Source organism: Leptodactylus fuscus, chromosome 7 (assembly GCF_031893055.1).
Source record: "Leptodactylus fuscus isolate aLepFus1 chromosome 7, aLepFus1.hap2, whole genome shotgun sequence".
Lineage (NCBI taxonomy): Eukaryota > Metazoa > Chordata > Amphibia > Anura > Leptodactylidae > Leptodactylus > Leptodactylus fuscus.
The window spans coordinates 79,443,418-79,464,828 of NC_134271.1; the positions used below are offsets into that span (position 1 = coordinate 79,443,418).

The 21,411-nt window shown below is 45.4% G+C and overlaps 1 protein-coding gene across 3 annotated transcripts in view; it reads left to right on the top strand.

Moving 5' to 3' along the window:
- The first annotated feature begins 10,063 nt into the window (after window positions 1-10,063).
- The window catches only part of TMEM63C (transmembrane protein 63C), a 35,172-nt gene continuing 23,824 nt past the window's right edge, over window positions 10,064-21,411 (top strand). The window contains exon 1 of one of the 3 annotated variants that reach the window (XM_075282318.1): window positions 10,064-10,139. The gene's annotated coding sequence lies outside the window, so the exon portion shown is untranslated. Of the gene's footprint in view, window positions 10,140-10,179; window positions 10,411-21,411 lie in introns of those variants that run through there. The other 2 variants (XM_075282317.1, XM_075282319.1) reach the window with 2 other exon arrangements.

Here is a 21,411-nt window from a genome sequence, read left to right on the forward strand (position 1 = left end):
CATAGAAAGCTGCTGAGCTAATGCTAAAAGCAGCCATCCCATGTAAACATCAGTTCTGGCCTCCCCTCCCGTCTTATACTCTCATAGATTCTGTTCAGGTGTTTGTGAAGGAACCAGGAGAGAAAAAACAGGTTCTGCGCTAGAAAATCAATCTGTATGACAATCCCTGTAATTACTGTTATTTCAGAGGTATTGCGGTATTGTGCGTCTCCAGGCATTTGCCACCATAAAAGGGTTTCACTAATTCGAAAAGTGAGTACATGGAAAGCTCCTATAGACGGACAGCAGAAAGCCCACAGCTCCAGAAGTGCAGCGTACTCTGACAGCTGATATAGGACTGCCAGGAACTGCCTCAGGCTGTCGGTGACAATGTACAGCGGCACACCCTATAGAAAAATCAGGTTTTACCTTTTTTTTTTTTTTTTTTTTTTTCTCGTTTAATTCCAGACTGTTCCCTGAAAGCATTGTTAGATAGCTCCATGATGAAAATGACAGCAAGGGGTACATACTCTCAGACAGCTCCGGGTTAGTGGTGAGAGTAGAAAGTACACAGACAATCCATATAGACATCTCTAGGATATTGCTGACAGTTGGCAATACATAGAAAGCCACTATAGACAGCTCAGGGATGCAGGTAACAGCAGGGTTATTGCCTGTATTCTTATTACTAAAAAACATCTAGTCACTATGTAGTGTCACTCAGACGCATAATTAGGGGTTTGGCAAAGGGGAGGCAAACATATCCAAGTGGGCCCCTAACCAAGTTACATTGATATTATCACTATAGTGATAGATACAGGCCCTGCAGACTATGTAAGTAAATATAGTATAATAAAAATTTAGTGACTTATAGGTGACATCTATGACTGTCCTCACCTACACATTCCCCATCCTGCTACTGCCCCAAATATAAAATATATCATCTAAAAATCCCCTGGAAATGAATAATATCCCCATATGTATCATTAAATTAACAATCCCCCTTTGAACTTTTGGAATTAATAATGCCTCATGTGTGTCCAGGATCAGAAACTTTCATGCATGCAGCAGGGGAAGGTTAAAAAAAGTCACATATGTACGACCCAGGTATGAGAAACGGATGCTGGAACAGAAAAACCTGCAGCATTTTTCTATTCGCTTCCCTTAAAAGTCCTGCCGCATCCATCTTCTGGCAGCATCTGGTGTGCATGCGGCAGTGTAGTCCATCTATTGTGAGAGAGTGAAGGGTGTAGTCTGGGAAGACAAGTATATTCCAGCCAGGCACCTAAGGGGTGTGTGGTAAGACCCACACCAGGGAGGTCCGCTGACTAATCAGGCCCTAATAACAGTCTGTGTTTGAAGACTAGCACGGTGGCACCACACTGACACAGTTGAACTGTCCAGACCGGACCTCCAAAGCAGGTACTGTGCCACCAGGGGTGAACCTAGCTTTTATGCCGCCTGAGGCGGACAACAGAAAGCTGCCCCCTCCCCCCCAGGAGGAGGGGGCGGAGCGAAGGGGCAGAGCAGACGGGGTGGCGTTAGCAGGCAGAGAGCAGGCAGGGAGAGTACCTGCTCTCTGCCTGAGCGTCAGGGGAGGCCGGTGGAGCAGCGCTGCCTCCACAGGGCCTCCCCAATCCACCTCTCGCTTCCCGTGCCGGGCTGCCGAGACGGTGACGCTAAGCCAGTCCAGCTTGTCCTGGACTGGCTTAGGTCAGCAAAAATGCCGCCCCCCCCCCCCCCCCGGGCATAGCGCAGCCGCTTACAATACTGTGGAAGCAGCCATTTTTCTTGTGGCCGCGGGCATATGCAGTCGGCTTCCCCTAGGCTCAAGGCCTAGAAGTTAGAAGACACCACCGGAAGAAGACACAGTGAAGACCTAGTTGCAGAAGAAGATGGAGGCAGTGCTGGAGAGTTCTCTGGCAGCTTTGGGGACGCCCCCAGTGCTGTTTGAGTGCTGGGGACTGCCCCCAGTGCTGCGAGAGAACTCATTTACATACTGAGAAAAAACGGGATTGCAAATGAATGGCGGTGCGGAGAAGACAACTAAAGGTAGGAGACGAATAGCCTTTCTTAAGGCTATTCCGACATGTTAGGGAGAAAAAAAATGTGTTTAAAAGATAGGATCCCTTTAAAAGGGACTGAAATGTAGTATGGCCATGTGAGTGCAGTGGAGTTCAATATCACAGTCTGACAACCACTTTAAGAACTGCAGTTTTTAATTTCAGTTATTCTACTATTCCTGTAAACTTGAGGTTTTCAGTTCAAAAGAATTATTCGATGGATTGGAATAACAATTCCCTGGAGTGATGCACACCTTTATGTTAATACTATCCATGCAATCCTGCCTTGCAATATAATTTTCACTGTTTGTAGCCTCCTTACTCGCCTCTTAGGGTCAGTACTCCTTTCCTTTTCTGTGGGCAGGCACCTAGTTGTACCATGTTGCATGAATGCATGTGAATGTCAAGCATCTGTATCTCCTAGGAGCACATGGCAGCCTGACTCCTGTTAGTTCCATCTCCAGATTGTGCTCAGTGGTTAACAGAAGTGAATCAGGAAAGTGAAACCAGGCGGAGACCTGCAGGAAAAGTGGAGGGGACAGGGGAAAAATGGACATTACGATGGCAACCAGATTTAAGAGTACGCCACACTATAGGGAAATAAATGTGGATAGATATTGATTTTTTTTATATTATGTGTTTATTAAACTTCTTCAATTCAATTCTGCTCTTGATAACAAGTAGTGAGTTGAAAGCATTTTGCAGTTTATCTTTAAGATGTTGAGGCAGTATAAGGATATATCCCTTCCATAGTTGGAAAAATTGTCATACTTTTTCACTATCTGGTGTGCCACCTCAACCCAATCCATTTTCATTATTACATTTACATTACATTACATTTTCTTAATAAATAAATGAAGTGATGGTTCCCGAGGTTTGTTCCACAACTGTACAATTGCCTTTCTACCAGCTACCGCCACCAGATGGAAGAGGTGGACTTTACATCCAGGTACTTCCCTATCTCTAAAACCCAGGAGCGCCCATAAGAAGGTAAAAGAGAATTAACTCAGTTAGATGGGTGGTCACAACATTTTTGACCCCACACCAAAACTGATGTATCTTTGAGCATGACCACAAACAATGATACAAGTTTTTGCCTCCACATTTAAAGCCATCAACAGTTGGGTAAAGTCCCATCCTATGGCCCCGATGGGGAATCAGGGGAGCGCTGTGAATGACCTTGAGCCACATTTTAGATCTCAATTTTGCTTTATTTTTAAGAATGAATGTTGTTACATATATTTATAACTTTTATGATTGTATGTTTCCAAGCTTGTTTCTTTTAAATGGAATATCCCTTTAACGTCCATTAGGATACATCAGAAATACATAGTAAAGTGCTACTCAATGTTGCAGCTAAAAACTTTATGTAGCTCTGAAGTAGAAAGGCACCATGTAAACACAGCTTTTGAAGCCAAAACTAAGAATGGATCATAAAGTGGAAGAAAGTATACAAGACAGGTGTGACTACTTCTACTTCATTTAATCCATTCCTGGTTTTGGCTTCAAACTTTGTGTAAATTCAGCTTTACAATAAGGACCCTTGCACATAACCAAGTCCCATCCAGGCCATGTACATAGGAATCAGTGCATTATAGTTAATGATGCAGTGAGATCCCAAACAATCCGATCACTACAGTAATGAACTGACATAACACTATCAGTACCATCATAGTACTGGCCATTCGTAGCCCACTGTAGCATAACTGCATGATGCAGTGACTCCTATGAAAACAGCTTAGTTCAGTCCAGGGCCTACTACCCACACACGGACCATTTCTCATTGACTGGACTCTAAGGGCCCTAAGGCTACTTTCTCAAGACATAATCTTGGTCCTGATTTTGACTCTAAGCCCCACATTGTAGAAAAGCATTTTTTTTTTTTGTTACAGATATTGCTGAGTTGTTTTTTTTTTTGAGCCAAACCTGGGAGTGGCTACAAAAGAAATGGGAAATATAAAGGAAGCCCTTACACTTCTCTCTTGTGCTAAATCCACTTGTGATGACAAAAGTTATTATTACTAGAGATGAGCGAGTAGTGAAATATTCGAGATTCGATATGCGTTTTGAGTAGAGCCTCAATATTCGACTACTCGATCGAATAGCGAATCCCATTATAGTCTAAGCTGAGGTCAATCAGTGGCCTCAGGAAGAGGACCCATGATGTCACAGGTAGTGACATTACAGGCTCTTTGTCTTTCAGTGGTCACGTGACCAATGAGGACAATGAGCATCTTCAACGGAATTCCAGAAGAGAGAAGCATCGGAGAACACCGGAGAATCAGGGACAGGTGAGTTTGCTTCTTTTTTTTTTTTTTGCAATGCCCCAGTGGATTTAAAAGTTAAAAGGGTTGTCCATTTTTGCCTGGACAACCCCTTTAAGTATTATTCTGGTTTTATCCCATTATTTAAAGGCTGTTTGCAATGTACTGTCATTTTGTCAAATTTTTTTTGTATATATAAGCACTGAACCCTTTGGATATTAAATTGTTAAATTTAAGGTTATTTTGTGTTTCTCTATGAACCCATTAACTTTTTGAGGTGTGTTTATGTCTGACTGTTGGAGAGACACCTATATTTGTGAGTGAGTTTTCCACAGAGCCAAATCAGTGGTGGTGGCAGCATGTTTTTTGGGTGCATGAACTGTGTTAGGGTCTGATTTATGCTCAATTTTCAGCCTGAGTGAAGGGTAAGTGCAAGATTAAGTGAGTGGAGTAAGTTGACCCCTGACAGACGCACCCGTGTCACGTGCTAGTACGGCCGTACGTGACATCACTCCTGACTTTGGCTCAAAAATTGTGGCAAAATCTGCAACATATAAAGCTGAAATTGATGCCCATTTCAGTTTCCTAGTAATTTTCTACCGTGTGGACTTGACCTAAGGCAAGAAATCGACATTCAGTTTTTATTCAGGTTTTCTGTCGCTGTTTTTGAAGTCAAAACCCTGAATGTGGAAACCCAGGCTGCTGCTTTTGTTTTCTCAAAGCACAAAATACCTGCATGCCACATCATTAAAATGTTTAAGATGTAATGTCTGTCCTGCACAGCCAGATCCCTATTCAGAACCATCTCTTTGAACTTGCCTCAGTTCTTAACTGCATCAACCACATCTCAAACACTGCTCTGTCTGGCTGTGCTTTAACACCTAACCTTATTTTAGGTTTACATAATGCTGTTTTCCGCAAAAATTCATGTAACACACATGTTTGTTATATTCTAAACACATACGTTTTTACATGTGGTGTGTGTAAAAAAAAGAAAAAGAGCACGGTATAAACCCAGCCTAATGGCTAATTCCAACTTTTCACCTGCAGCAAATAGAAACCCAGCAAATTATATTAATATTTGCTGTATTGATGAATTCTTCTTTATCTCACATTCTCATAACCAAGTGTCAGTCCTTGTGTTGGCCAGATTTACCAGCCTAAACAGTATGCCAGGAGAGGGATTCCTATCAGTATAGTTATTTATGATTCTAAGGAGTCCCTGCCTTCCAGAAACATACTGTTATGTAGTGATTATGGTATGGGACAGTATATTGCTGGGACTACTTAGTATCATAGATAACTATACAGCTGTCCCTCTCATTGCATAGTGTTCAGGCTGATAAATCCAGCCAACACAGAGACTGAGTTTCATGGCTTTTGCAGTCAACAAACTCTTCCAGTGATTTTATATGCAAATTGTGGTTGTCCTCTGCTCCACTTGCCAACACTGCAAGTTCCGGGAAATTTTTACTTCCTGGCTTCATACTTTTCTATCTAGTGAAATTCTGACTTTCGTTGTAGGGATCCTAAGTAGATCTAGAGTTCTGCAAGTATCATCTCCATGTCCATCGCAGCACCTCCAACATGCGGGGCAGAGCTAGGCAAGCTTCCCCTAGGGCTCACCATGCAGAAGAGGGCACTATTATTCTGGATACACATACAGGGTAGCAGCCCTGGCTCTTACTACCACCAAGCCTGGCTAAGCCACAGAGCCCTAAGCAACCCTGAGCCAACACTGTGACCAGGGGGCCCTAGATGACGAGACCCACTTCCTGCTACACTGCACCAAATACTCAGCTGTGAGGGCTGTCTACTTCCAAAGACTCTCTGCCCACATCCAATATGCAATATGTGTCCACCTGCCACCAACTGAGGGGAAGATGAGACCCCAAAGACTATTATACCCCAAATCACCCACCCATTCACCCATCCATCCACCCTATGCCCGCTCGCCCATGAAAGCCCATATAGATGGTCAGTCATGGTATATTAGTACCTAACATAGGAGAGCACGGCCCTAATAGATAAACAGACTCTGAGACAGGTGACATTAGGGGCTACAGTGACAGCCCTGTGTAGAAGTGACAGTGGGGAGTGCAGTCTGTATCTGGATAACAGGAGGTAATATACTGAGATCCCTAAGGCCCCATTAACACAGGGCACAGAATGGCGGATTTTGGTCCTGATTCTGACACGGAAAGCCGTGTTAGAATAGGGCCAAAATGCACCTGCCACGACTGTCGTGGCTTCTGTCACAGCTTCCCGCTCTGGAGTAGGCCCAAATGAATGCGCCTAGTGCAGAGGGTGCTGCCGTGAGGTGGACGCCAGGGCTGAATCAGCCGTGGAATCCACCTGAATAAAGGGCAGCTCGCTTCTTTTTTCCGTGAGCAGCGAACAAAATAAGCTAGCGTTCTACATAGACCACTATTGTGAGGGGTCGAATTATGACGTGGATTCAGCGCCAAATTCCGCCCCCTCTTGCTCCATGTGAAGGAGGCCCTTATAGGTGGACAGTCCCTGTATATAACTAATCATGTAAGGTACACTGATGATCTTTATAGATGGGCAGCCATGGTGTATAGGTGACAATGAGTAAAAGAATGATAACCTTTATAAATGGATAGCCCTTATGTATTGGTAAAAGCAGGGAATACACTGACAGCCCTTATAGATGGACACCCAGTCTATATAGGTAACAGCAGGGAATACGCTGACAGCCCTTATAGATGGACACCCAGTCTATATAGGTAACAGCAGTGAATACACTGACAGCCCTTATAGATGGACACCCAGTCTATATAGGTAACAGCAGGAAATACACTAACAGCCCTTATAGATGGACACCCAGTCTACAGTCATGGCCAAAAGTTTTGAGAATGATACGAATATTAATTTTTACAAAGTCTACTGCTTCAGTTTTTCTAATGGCAATTTGCATATACTCCAGAATGTTATAAAGAGTGATCAGCTTAACAGCAATTACTTGCAAAGTCAATATTTGCCTAGAAAATTAACTTTATCCCCCAAAACACATTTCAACATCATTGCAGCCCTGCCTTAAATGGACCAGCTAACATTGTTTCAGTGATTGCTCCATTAACACAGGTGTGGGTGTTGATGAGGACAGGGCTGGAGATCAATCTCATGATTAAGCAAGAGGCTGGTGCTTGGCATCATTGTTTCTCTTCTGTTAACCATGGTTATCTCTAAAGAAACATGTACAGTCATCATTGCACTGCACAAAAATGGCCTAACAGGGAAGAGTATCGCAGCTAGAAAGACTGCACCTCAGTCAACAATCTATCGCATCATCAAGAACTTCAAGGAGAGACGTTCCATTGTTGGCAAAAAGGCTCCAGGGCGCCCAAGAAAGACCGTCTCTTAAAAGTATTTCAGCTGCGGGATCGGGCTACCAGCGGTGCAGTGCTTGCCCAGGAATGGCAGCAGGCAGGTGTGAGTGCATCTGCACGCACTGTGAGGCGGAGACTCTTGGAGCAAGGCCTGGTCTCAAGGAGGGCAGCGAAGAAGCTACTTCTCTCCAGAAAAAAACATCAGGGACAGACTGATATTCTGCAAATGGTACAGGGAGTGAACTGCTGAGGACTGGGGTAAAGTCATCTTCTCTGATGAATCCCCTTTTCGATTGTTTGGGACATCTGGAAAACAGCTTATTCGGAGAAGACGAGGTGAGCGCTACCACCAGTCTTGTCTCATGCCAACTGTAAAGCATCCTGAAACCATTCATGTGTGGGGTTGCTTCTCAGCCAAGGGAATCGGCTCTCTCACAGTCTTGCCTAAAAACACAGCCATGAATAAAGAATGGTACCAGAATGTCCTCCAAGATCAACTTCTCCCAACCGTCCAAGAGCAGTTTGGCCATCAACAATGCCTTTTCCAGCATGATGGAGCACCTTGCCATAAAGCAAAGGTGATAACTAAATGGCTCAGGGAACAAAACATAGAGATTTTGGGTCCATGGCCTGGAAACTCCCCAGATCTTAATCCCATTGAGAACTTGTGGTCAATCATCAAGAGACGGGTGGACAAACAAAAACCTACAAATTCTGACAAAATGCAAGCATTGATTGTGCAAGAATGGACTGCTATCAGTCAGGATTTGGTCCAGAAGTTGATAGAGAGCATGCCAGGGAGAATTGCAGAGGTCCTGAAGAAGAAGGGTCAACACTGCAAATATTGACTTGCTGCATTAACTCATTCTAACTGTCAATATAAGCTTTTGTTACTCATAATATGATTGCAATTATATTTCTGTATGTGATAAAAACATCTAACAAACACACAAAAACCAGAGGGCAGCAGATCATGTGAAAATATAAGATTTGTGTCATTCTCAAAACTTTTGGCCATGACTGTATATAGGTAACAGCAGGAAATACACTAACAGCCCTTATAGATGGACACCCAGTCTATATAGATAACAGCAGGAAATACACTGACAGCCCTTATAGATGGACACCCAGTCTATATAGGTAACAGCAGGAAATACACTGACAGCCCTTATAGATGGACACCCAGTCTATATAGGTAACAGCAGGGAATACACTGACAGCCCTTATAGATGGACACCCAGTCTATATAGGTAACAGCAGGAAATACACTGACAGCCCTTATAGATGGACACCCAGTCTATATAGGTAACAGCAGGGAATACACTGACAGCCCTTATAGATGGACACCCAGTCTATATAGATAACAGCAGGAAATACACTAACAGCCCTTATAGATGGACACCCAGTCTATATAGGTAACAGCAGGGAATACACTGACAGCCCTTATAGATGGACACCCAGTCTATATAGGTAACAGCAGGAAATACACTGACAGCCCTTATAGATGGACACCCAGTCTATATAGGTAACAGCAGGGAATACACTGACAGCCCTTATAGATGGACACCCAGTCTATATAGGTAACAGCAGGAAATACACTGACAGCCCTTATAGATGGGCACCCAGTCTATATAGATAACAGCAGGAAATACACTAACAGCCCTTATAGATGGACACCCAGTCTATATAGGTAACAGCAGGAAATACACTGACAGCCCTTATAGATGGACACCCAGTCTATATAGGTAACAGCAGGGAATACACTGACAGCCCTTATAGATGGACACCCAGTCTATATAGGTAACAGCAGGGAATACACTGACAGCCCTTATAGATGGACACCCAGTCTGTATAGGTAACAGCAGGGAATACACTGACAGCCCTTATAGATGGACACCCAGTCTATATAGGTAACAGCAGGAAATACACTGACAGCCCTTATAGATGGACACCCAGTCTATATAGATAACAGCAGGAAATACACTAACAGCCCTTATAGATGGACACCCAGTCTGTATAGGTAACAGCAGGGAATACACTGACAGCCCTTATAGATGGACACCCAGTCTATATAGGTAACAGCAGGAAATACACTGTGTAAAGGTGACAGTGATACCTACAATGACAGTATTTACAGATCCCAGTATATAGGTAACAGCGGGTAATAACAAGTCATCCCTTATGCAGGCTGTGTCAGCTATACAGATAGCCATTGATGGACAGTACGTATGTATAGGGGTAGCTGAGTATACACTGGCAGCCCTTATACATAGACAACTCCTGTATATAGGTGACTGGGTAATACAATGACAGTCCGTACTGCTGGCTTAATCCCTGTATATACTGTAGGTGTCATACACTGAATACGCTGGCAGCCCCTCCCGCCCGGCAGCCCTTTGCTGATGTCAGGAGGAGGCGCCGAGATTGTTGGGGTTCGGCTGCTGGTGGTCCAGGCTGGTCGGGATGCTGCGGGTGTATAGGTGAGGTGGCATCTTCTCCGGAGGGAGGGAGGAGTGGGGCGAAGGCTCGGATGTGGGCACTGGGGGCAGGAACCGTGCTCGGTGACAGGAGGGGGAGGGCGCAGCTGTTTGTTTTTCGGGCGGATGCTCGGTGCCTTGTTCCGCCTGTGATACATTGTAGGGAACGCACCTGCCGCAAATTCTGGAACACGAGCGGCAGGGCCCAGGCTGCGGGGACTGGGTTTCCAGAACATAACATCAGGGCCAAGATTTGGTCAAAAGGGGCCACATGGTATGTAACAACAGGGCAAATATCTGGTATAGATGGGCTACAGGATATGGTAGGGTATGTAACATCATGTCCAATGGAATCAGGTCCAGGGTCTGATATAGAGGGGTCACAGGGTGTGTAACATCAGGACTGAGGGCTGGTATAGAAGGGTCACGGGATGTGTAACATCAGGACTGAGGGCTGGTATAGAGGGGTCACAGGGTGTGTAACATCAGGACTGAGGGCTGGTATAGAAGGGTCAGGGGATGTGTAACATCAGGACTGAGGTCTGGTATAGAGGGGGTCACAGGGTGTGTAACATCAGGACTGAGGGCTGATATAGAGGGGTCACGGGGTGTGTAACATCAGGACTGAGGGCTGATATAGAGGGGTCACGGGGTGTGTAACATCAGGACTGAGGGCTGGTATAGAGGTGTCACAAGGTGTGTAACATCAGGACTGAGGGCTGGTATAGAGGTGTCACAAGGTGTGTAACATCAGGACTGAGGGCTGATATAGAGGGGTCATGGGGTGTGTAACATCAGGACTGAGGGCTGGTATAGAGGTGTCACAAGGTGTGTAACATCAGGACTGAGGGCTGATATAGAGGGGTCATGGGGTGTGTAACATCAGGACTGAGGGCTGGTATAGAGGGGTCACGGGGTGTGTAACATCAGTACTGAGGGCTGATATAGAGGGGTCACGGGGTGTGTAACATCAGTACTGAGGGCTGATATAGAGGGGTCACGGGGTGTGTAACATCAGTACTGAGGGCTGATATAGAGGGGTCACGGGGTGTGTAACATCAGGACTGAGGTCTGGTATAGAGGGGGTCACAGGGTGTGTAACATCAGGACTGAGGGCTGATATAGAGGGGTCACGGGGTGTGTAACATCAGGACTGAGGGCTGATATAGAGGGGTCACGGGGTGTGTAACATCAGGACTGAGGGCTGGTATAGAGGTGTCACAAGGTGTGTAACATCAGGACTGAGGGCTGGTATAGAGGTGTCACAAGGTGTGTAACATCAGGACTGAGGGCTGATATAGAGGGGTCATGGGGTGTGTAACATCAGGACTGAGGGCTGGTATAGAGGTGTCACAAGGTGTGTAACATCAGGACTGAGGGCTGATATAGAGGGGTCATGGGGTGTGTAACATCAGGACTGAGGGCTGGTATAGAGGGGTCACGGGGTGTGTAACATCAGTACTGAGGGCTGATATAGAGGGGTCACGGGGTGTGTAACATCAGTACTGAGGGCTGATATAGAGGGGTCACGGGGTGTGTAACATCAGTACTGAGGGCTGATATAGAGGGGTCACGGGGTGTGTAACATCAGGACTGAGGGCTGATATAGAGGGGTCACAGGGTGTTTAACATCAGGACTGAGAGCTGGTCTAGAGGGTTCACAGGGTGTGCAACATCAAGACTGAGGGCTGATATAGAGGGGTCACGGGGTGTGTAACATCAGGACTGAGGGATGATATAGAGGGGTCACGGAGTGTGTAACATCAGGACTGAGGGCTGGTATAGAGGGGCCATGGGGTGTGTAACATCAGGACTGAGGGCTGGTATAGAGGGGTCATGGGGTGTGTAACATCAGGACTGAGGGCTGGTATAGAGGGGTCATGGGGTGTGTAACATCAGGACTGAGGGCTGGTATAGAGGGGATCACAGGGTGAGTAACATCAGGACTGAGTGCTGATATAGGGGCCGTCACAGGGTGTGTAACATCAGGACTGAGGGCTGGTATAGAGGGGTCATGGGGTGTGGGTATAGAGGGGTCATGGGGTGTGTAACATCAGGACTGAGGGCTAGTATAGAGGGGTCATGGGGTGTGTAACATCAGGACTGAGGGCTGGTATAGAGGGGTCACGGGGTGTGTAACATCAGGTCTGACGTCTGATATAGAGGGGTCACGGGGTGTGTAACATCAGGACTGAGGGATGATATAGAGGGGTCACGGAGTGTGTAACATCAGGACTGAGGGCTGGTATAGAGGGGTCATGGGGTGTGTAACATCAGGACTGAGGGCTGGTATAGAGGGGTCATGGGGTGTGTAACATCAGGACTGAGGGCTGGTATAGAGGGGTCATGGGGTGTGTAACATCAGGACTGAGGGCTGGTATAGAGGGGATCACAGGGTGAGTAACATCAGGACTGAGTGCTGATATAGGGGCCGTCACAGGGTGTGTAACATCAGGACTGAGGGCTGGTATAGAGGGGTCATGGGGTGTGTAACATCAGGTCTGACGTCTGATATAGAGGGGTCACGGGGTGTGTAACATCAGGACTGAGGGCTGGTATAGAGGGGTCACAGGGTGTGTAATCTCAGGACTGAGCACTGGTAGAGGGGTCATAAGGGGTCACAGGGTATGTATCCTCAGTACTAGTGGCTGGTAAAGAAGAAATATAAGGTATGTAACATCATGGCCAATGACAGATACAGAGGGACCCCAGATGGGAAATATCAGATCTAACGGCTGGTATAGAGGGGTCACGGGGTGTGTAACATCAGGTCTGACGTCTGATATAGAGGGGTCACGGGGTGTGTAACATCAGGACTGAGGGCTGGTATAGAGGGGTCACAGGGTGTGTAACATCAGGACTGAGGTCTGGTATAGGGGGCGTCACAGGGTGTGCAACATCAAGACTGAGGGCTGGTATAGAGGGGTCACAGTGTGTGTAACATCAGGACTGAGGGCTGGTATAGAGGGGTCACAGTGTGTGTAACATCAGGACTGAGGGCTGGTATAGAGGGGTCACGGGATGTGTAACATCAGGACTGAGGGCTGGTATAGAGAGGTCACGGGATGTGTAACATCAGGACTGAGGGCTGGTATAGAAGGGTCACGGGATGTGTAACATCAGGACTGAGGGCTGGTATAGAGGGGTCACAGGGTGTGTAACATCAGGACTGAGGTCTGGTATAGGGGGCGTCACAGGGTGTGCAACATCAAGACTGAGGGCTGGTATAGAGGGGTCACAGTGTGTGTAACATCAGGACTGAGGGCTGATATAGAGGGGTCACGGGGTGTGTAACATCAGGACTGAGGGCTGATATAGAGGGGTCACGGGGTGTGTAACATCAGGACTGAGGGCTGGTATAGAGGTGTCACAAGGTGTGTAACATCAGGACTGAGGGCTGGTATAGAGGTGTCACAAGGTGTGTAACATCAGGACTGAGGGCTGATATAGAGGGGTCATGGGGTGTGTAACATCAGGACTGAGGGCTGGTATAGAGGGGTCACGGGGTGTGTAACATCAGTACTGAGGGCTGATATAGAGGGGTCACGGGGTGTGTAACATCAGTACTGAGGGCTGATATAGAGGGGTCACGGGGTGTGTAACATCAGTACTGAGGGCTGATATAGAGGGGTCACGGGGTGTGTAACATCAGGACTGAGGGCTGATATAGAGGGGTCACAGGGTGTTTAACATCAGGACTGAGAGCTGGTCTAGAGGGCTCACAGGGTGTGCAACATCAAGACTGAGGGCTGATATAGAGGGGTCACGGGGTGTGTAACATCAGGACTGAGGGATGATATAGAGGGGTCACGGAGTGTGTAACATCAGGACTGAGGGCTGGTATAGAGGGGTCATGGGGTGTGTAACATCAGGACTGAGGGCTGGTATAGAGGGGTCATGGGGTGTGTAACATCAGGACTGAGGGCTGGTATAGAGGGGTCATGGGGTGTGTAACATCAGGACTGAGGGCTGGTATAGAGGGGATCACAGGGTGAGTAACATCAGGACTGAGTGCTGATATAGGGGCCGTCACAGGGTGTGTAACATCAGGACTGAGGGCTGGTATAGAGGGGTCATGGGGTGTGTAACATCAGGACTGAGGGCTGGTATAGAGGGGTCATGGGGTGTGTAACATCAGGACTGAGGGCTAGTATAGAGGGGTCATGGGGTGTGTAACATCAGGACTGAGGGCTGGTATAGAGGGGATCACAGGGTGAGTAACATCAGGACTGAGTGCTGATATAGGGGCCGTCACAGGGTGTGTAACATCAGGACTGAGGGCTGGTATAGAGGGGTCACGGGGTGTGTAACATCAGGTCTGACGTCTGATATAGAGGGGTCACGGGGTGTGTAACATCAGGACTGAGGGATGATATAGAGGGGTCACGGAGTGTGTAACATCAGGACTGAGGGCTGGTATAGAGGGGTCATGGGGTGTGTAACATCAGGACTGAGGGCTGGTATAGAGGGTCATGGGGTGTGTAACATCAGGACTGAGGGCTGGTATAGAGGGGTCATGGGGTGTGTAACATCAGGACTGAGGGCTGGTATAGAGGGGTCATGGGGTGTGTAACATCAGGACTGAGGGCTGGTATAGAGGGGATCACAGGGTGAGTAACATCAGGACTGAGTGCTGATATAGGGGCCGTCACAGGGTGTGTAACATCAGGACTGAGGGCTGGTATAGAGGGGTCATGGGGTGTGTAACATCAGGTCTGACGTCTGATATAGAGGGGTCACGGGGTGTGTAACATCAGGACTGAGGGCTGGTATAGAGGGGTCACAGGGTGTGTAATCTCAGGACTGAGCACTGGTAGAGGGGTCATAAGGGGTCACAGGGTATGTATCCTCAGTACTAGTGGCTGGTAAAGAAGAAATATAAGGTATGTAACATCATGGCCAATGACAGATACAGAGGGACCCCAGATGGGAAATATCAGATCTAACGGCTGATATAGAGGGGTCACGGGGTGTGTAACATCAGGTCTGACGTCTGATATAGAGGGGTCACGGGGTGTGTAACATCAGGACTGAGGGCTGGTATAGAGGGGTCACAGGGTGTGTAACATCAGGACTGAGGTCTGGTATAGGGGGCGTCACAGGGTGTGCAACATCAAGACTGAGGGCTGGTATAGAGGGGTCACAGTGTGTGTAACATCAGGACTGAGGGCTGGTATAGAGGGGTCACAGTGTGTGTAACATCAGGACTGAGGGCTGGTATAGAGGGGTCACGGGATGTGTAACATCAGGACTGAGGGCTGGTATAGAGAGGTCACGGGATGTGTAACATCAGGACTGAGGGCTGATATAGAGGGGTCACAGTGTGTGTAACATCAGGACTGAGGGCTGGTATAGAGGGGTCACGGGATGTGTAACATCAGGACTGAGGGCTGGTATAGAGAGGTCATGGGATGTGTAACATCAGGACTGAGGGCTGGTATAGAAGGGTCACGGGATGTGTAACATCAGGACTGAGGGCTGGTATAGAGGTGTCACGGGATGTGTAACATCAGGACTGAGGGCTGGTATAGAGGTGTCACGGGATGTGTAACATCAGGACTGAGGGCTGGTATAGAGGTGTCACGGGATGTGTAACATCAGGACTGAGGGCTAGTATAGAGGGGTTACAGTGTTTGTAACCTCAGAACTGAGGGCTGATATAGAGAGGTCACAGGATGTGTATCCTCAGCACATGGCTGGTAAAAGAGAGATACAAGGTATGTAACACCAGGAGCAGGGGCCAGTATAGACGGTTCACAGGTGAGTAACAAAAAAAAACAAGACTTCTATAGACTTCATGGTGCTTAACATCTAGTTTCCATAAGAAGGGTCACAGTATATTTATTATTAGCAATAAGGGCTGTAGATATAGATGGGCCAAATGATGTGAAGTTTAGGTGTATGTAGCACAGTACTGGGGTAGGAGGAAGAATTGATGAGGTATTAAGAGGTTTTAAGGAATTAAAAGCAGTATTAATAGGTAGGAGGGTTAATAGGGTCGTGTAGGACTGTAGTGGGGTAAGAGGGAGAAGAAATGGGTATGCGGTATTGAGGTTTAGATGAGAAGACAGAATAAATAGGTTTATAGTAGAGTAAGGTAGAGGATTAATAGGGGTAGGTAGCACTCTACAAAGATAGGGAAGAGTATTAATAGGGTAGGTAATAGCTGTAGTGTAGTGCATACACAGTCCAGTCACATTAATGTGACCACCTATCAAAATCCAGAATAACCACCTTTCGCAGAGCAGACCGCAGCAAGACGTGCAGGAAGAGATGAGATGTTGTGATGATGTTCATTGGGATGTTGAGCCATGCCGACTCCAATGCCATGGCCAGCTGCACTAGGTTACGCGGTTGAGCATCCATCGCGCAAACAACCCGATCGAAGTGGTCCCACAGATTCTCGATTGGGTTCATGTTCGGGGAATTTGCTGGCCAAGGGAGTACGGTAAACTCATCCTGGTGCTCCTCGAACCACGCACATACACTGCGAGCTTTATGACACGTCGCATTGTCCTGCTGGTCGATGCCATCATCCTGATGAAAAACAATTCGCATGTAAGTGTGAACATGGTCCGCAAGGATAGATACATACCTGTGTTTATCCATCGTGCCTTCCACAATGATGAGTGCACCCAGATGGCTGATGACACTTGCCTACTTCGATTGGTTATTTAACATTGACGTCAAAAGTAGGCGGTGGTCACATTAATGTGACTGGACTGTGTATTTTAAGGGGTATGGAGCCACCGAATGCTGGTGTGACCACCACCTAAAATAGTTTGATCTGCTGTGGAGGGGTAACAGAATGGGTAATAGTATATATAGTTATACTGTATAGTGACGTAGCAGAAAAACTTAGGTGGAGTAGATGTTCTTTGTTTGCTAATGCAGAGTTCACACTACCGTTGGATTCTGTAATGAAGGTGTCCGTTTAAAAAAAAAACAAAAAAAAAAACGGACAACTATCATAACAGACATTAACTGACACTAACTGATGTTAATGTGTCTGTTTTTTTTAACTGATCCCTTAAATGGACACATTAGTATCAGTTGGTGTCAGTTAGCATCAGTTAGGCTGGATTCACACTACCGTAGGTGTCTGTAGCTAATGTCCGTTCAAGATTTTAGCAATGGACGCTAGCTGTGTCCGTTTTAATTTCCATTAATTTAAATGGGATATTATGCTGTGACCTTGTGTCCTTAAGTGTCTCTTTACAACCATGTCCGATTTTTCAAGCGGACAAAATATCTTGCATGAAAAATCAGACATGGTTGTAAATGAACACAAACAGACACAAGATAAAATCCCATTGAAATGAATGGAAATTTTAGACGGACCAGCTAGTGTCCATTGCTAAAATCTTGTATGGACAGTAGCCACGGACACTGCTGGAATCCAACAGTATTGTGAACGCCCCTTAAGTCTACATTTATGTATTAAAGGGATACTATCATTAAAACGCAATTTTTTCTCACTACCAACCGGGTACCAACCGGGTCCAATCATGGGTGTTAACCCCTGAGATGCCGGCGGTCAAACATGACCTCCGGCATCTCAGGGGTTTCAGTATATAATGGCCCTGATCGGCACCCCCCAGTGACGGTTTCTGGGGGTGCAGGTGTTGGTAATGGGCAGCCCGGGGTCTGATAAGTGACCCCGGTTCTGCCCTCCACGTACCTGGTTGATCCTGCCAAAAAGGAAGCTGTCAGGCCCGTGCGTCTACACAGGCTGACAGCTTCCTGTATACTGCAATACACGTGTATTGCAGCATACATGTAGTTAAGCAGAGATCAGCAGATCACTGCTGCAATCCCCCATGGGGACAGAAAAAAAAAGTAAAAATAAAAAAGTTTAAATAAGTTTAAAATAAATTAGAAATAAATAAAGCCCCAAAAATCCAATTTTCCCATATAAAATGTTTTATTATGTAAAATAAAGAAAAATAGAAAAAAACATTACATATTTGATATCACCGCGTCCGTAATGACCTGAACAATAAAATGTAAACATTATTTAACCCGAACAGCGAACATCATAAAAAAAAAGAAAACCGCAGAAAATAATGATTATTCACCACCTTTCCCTTACAAAATGTTCAAAAAAAAAAGTAATCAAATGGTGAGATGAAAACCAAAATGGTACCAATAAAAAGCAGAGGTCATCCCGCAAACAATAAGCCCTCAACCAGCTCTGTCTACTGAAAAATAAAAATGTTATGCCTTTCAGAAGATGGCAATGCAAAAATAATTGATTTTTTTCCCCTAAATTGAATTTTATTCTGCTCAAATAGCAACGCATTAAAAAATAATATAAATGAGGTATCGCTGTAACCGTACCGACCCGCAGAATAAAGGTAACATGTTACTTATGCTGTACGCTGCATGGGGAAAAAAAATGCTAAAAAGCAATGCCAGAATTGATGTTTCCTTTTACATCCCACCCAGAAAGAGTTAATAAAATGTAGTCAATAAGTTACAGGCACCCCAAAATGGTGGCATTGAAAAGCACATCTAATACCACAAACACCAAGCCCTCATATGGCCACACTGCCAGAAAATAAAAATCTAGCTTGTACAATGTGAAGACAAAAACCCCAGAAGTCGCCAAATTATTAGGACATAAGTGGCTGCGACTAGAAGGAAATGTATAATCTGTGCGAGCGTTTTCAGGGGACCCCCCCATATTTAGAGCTTATGAGAGATAATACACCAGCGCTGATCCCCCAGAATGCCCCTCTTCCCCATCCGTGTCATAGGAGCTAGTGGGAAAATAGAATGGGATTTGGTGTACCCAATTTACTCCGCACACCTTACATATTCATTTCGGGGTTACTAATGCTCACTACATCACTTGATAAATTCTTTGAGGGGTGCGGTTTTCAAAACGGGGTCACTTTCTAGAGGTTTCCACTGTTTTGACTCCTCAAGGGCTTTGTAAATGCGACATGGTTCCTGAAACTGATCACAGCTAGATCTGCCCTCTAAAAGCTCCTTGGCACACCTTCCCTTCTGCGTCTCGCTGAGCGTCCATATATTAGTTTACACCCACAAGTGGGGTACTATGGTAGTCGGGAGAACTTGCATAACAAATTGTGGGATGCATTTTCGCCTTTAACCCCTTGTGAATGTGCAAATTCTAGGGCTAAACGAAAATATTAGTAAAATAAAATCCAATGTGTAAATTTCACCTCCATTTTGTCTTAATTCCTGTTAAGCACTTATAGGGTTAAAATACTAGGTATATGTTGTTTTGGCTTATTTAAGGGGTGCAGTTTTGAAAATGGGGTGATTTATGGGGGGGGTTTATACAAGGGTCTTTCAAAACCCCTTCGTAACTGGATTAGTCTCTTAAAAAATGGGTTTTGGAAATTTCTTGATAATTTTGAATATTGTTGTTTCACTTGTAAACCTTATAATGTCCGTAAAAAATAAAAGGGCGCCTAAATGATAGAATTACTTTAAATAGTAAAACACTGGTTAAAACTGTCAATGAAAAAGACTTCTGGATACTGGTGGACAGTAAACTAAACTTTAGCATCCAGTGCCAGGTCAATTAAATTAATGGGATGTATGGTAAGATGTTCATGATAACAACATAGTTTTGCCCCTATACAATGACTAGTCCGTGCAGACTACTGCATACAATTCTGCAGCGTGTATAAGAAGGATGTAGCTACACTAGAGCAGGTGCAGGGAATGGCGACCGAGGCTATAACAATGGTTGAGCGTTTAGTTAATATTAACCAACGCATATGTCAGGTGAATCGGTGACCCTTAGGCTGCATTCACACAGAGTAACGCCAGGCGTCATTTGTGTGTAATGTGTGTGTTTTACGGCCGTCATAAAACGTTTACATAGAGTTCTATAGGAAAAGACGTCCGTAATTAACTGCCGTCATTTACGGCCGTCATTACAATGACGGCCGTAAATGACGGCAGTAAATTACGGACGTCTTTTCCTATAGAACTCTATGTAAACGTTTTATGACGGCCGTAAAAGACACACAAATTACACACAAATGACGCCTGGCGTTACTCTGTGTGAATGCAGCCTTACCATGACCATTGGTAATGACTGTATTCTATGCAATTTTTGACAGCTGAAAACAAAGAAAAACACAGAAATGGAGGAATGGAAGGGATAGATTGCAGTGTTTCGGACCCTAAATCTCAGCTTCGTAGGACGTGCCATTGGCTTTATACAGTCCTATGAAAAAGTTTGGGCACCCCTATTAATCTTAATCATTTTTAGTTCTAAATATTTTGGTGTTTGCCATTTCAGTTTGATATATCTAATAACTGATGGACACAGTAATATTTCAGGATTGAAATGAGGTTTATTGTACTAACAGAAAATGCGCAATATGCATTAAACCAAAATTTGACCGGTGCAAAAGTATGTGTACCCTTATCATTTTATTGATTTGAATACTCCTAACTACTTTTTACTGACTTACTGAAGCACAAAATTGGTTTTGTAACCTCAGTGAGCTTTGAACTTCATAGCCAGGTGTATCCAATCATGAGAAAAGGTATTTAAGGTGGCCAATTGCAAGTTGTTCTACTATTTGAATCTCCTCTGAAGAGTGGCATCATGGGCTACTCAAAACAACTCTCAAATGATCTGAAAACAAAGATTGTTCAACATAGTTGTTCAGCGGAAGGATACAAAAAGCTGTCTCAGAGATTTAACCTGTCAGTTTCCACTGTGAGGAACATAGTAAGGAAATGGAAGACCACAGGGACAGTTCTTGTTAAGCCCAGAAGTGGCAGGCCAAGAAAAATATCAGAAAGGCAGAGAAGAAGAATGGTGAGAACAGTCAAGGACAATCCACAGACCACCTCCAAAGAGCTGCAGCATCATCTTGCTTCAGATGGTGTCACTGTGCATCGGTCAACTATACAGTGCACTGTGCACAAATAGAAGCTGTATGGGAGAGTGATGAGAAAGAAGCCGTTTCTGCACGTACGCCACAAATAGAGTTGCCTGAGGTATGAAAAAGCACATTTGGACAAGGCAGCTTCATTTTGGAAACAAAAATTGAGTTGTTTGGTTATAAAAAAAGGCGTTATGCATGGCGTCCAAAAAGAAACAGCATTCCAAGAAAAACACATGCTACCCACTGTAAAATTTGGTGGAGGTTCCATCATGCTTTTGGGCTGTCTGGCCAATGCCGGCATCGGGAATCTTGTTAAAGTTGAGAGTCGCATGGATTCCACTCAGTATCAGCAGATTCTTGAGAATAATGTTCAAGAATCAGTGACGAAGTTG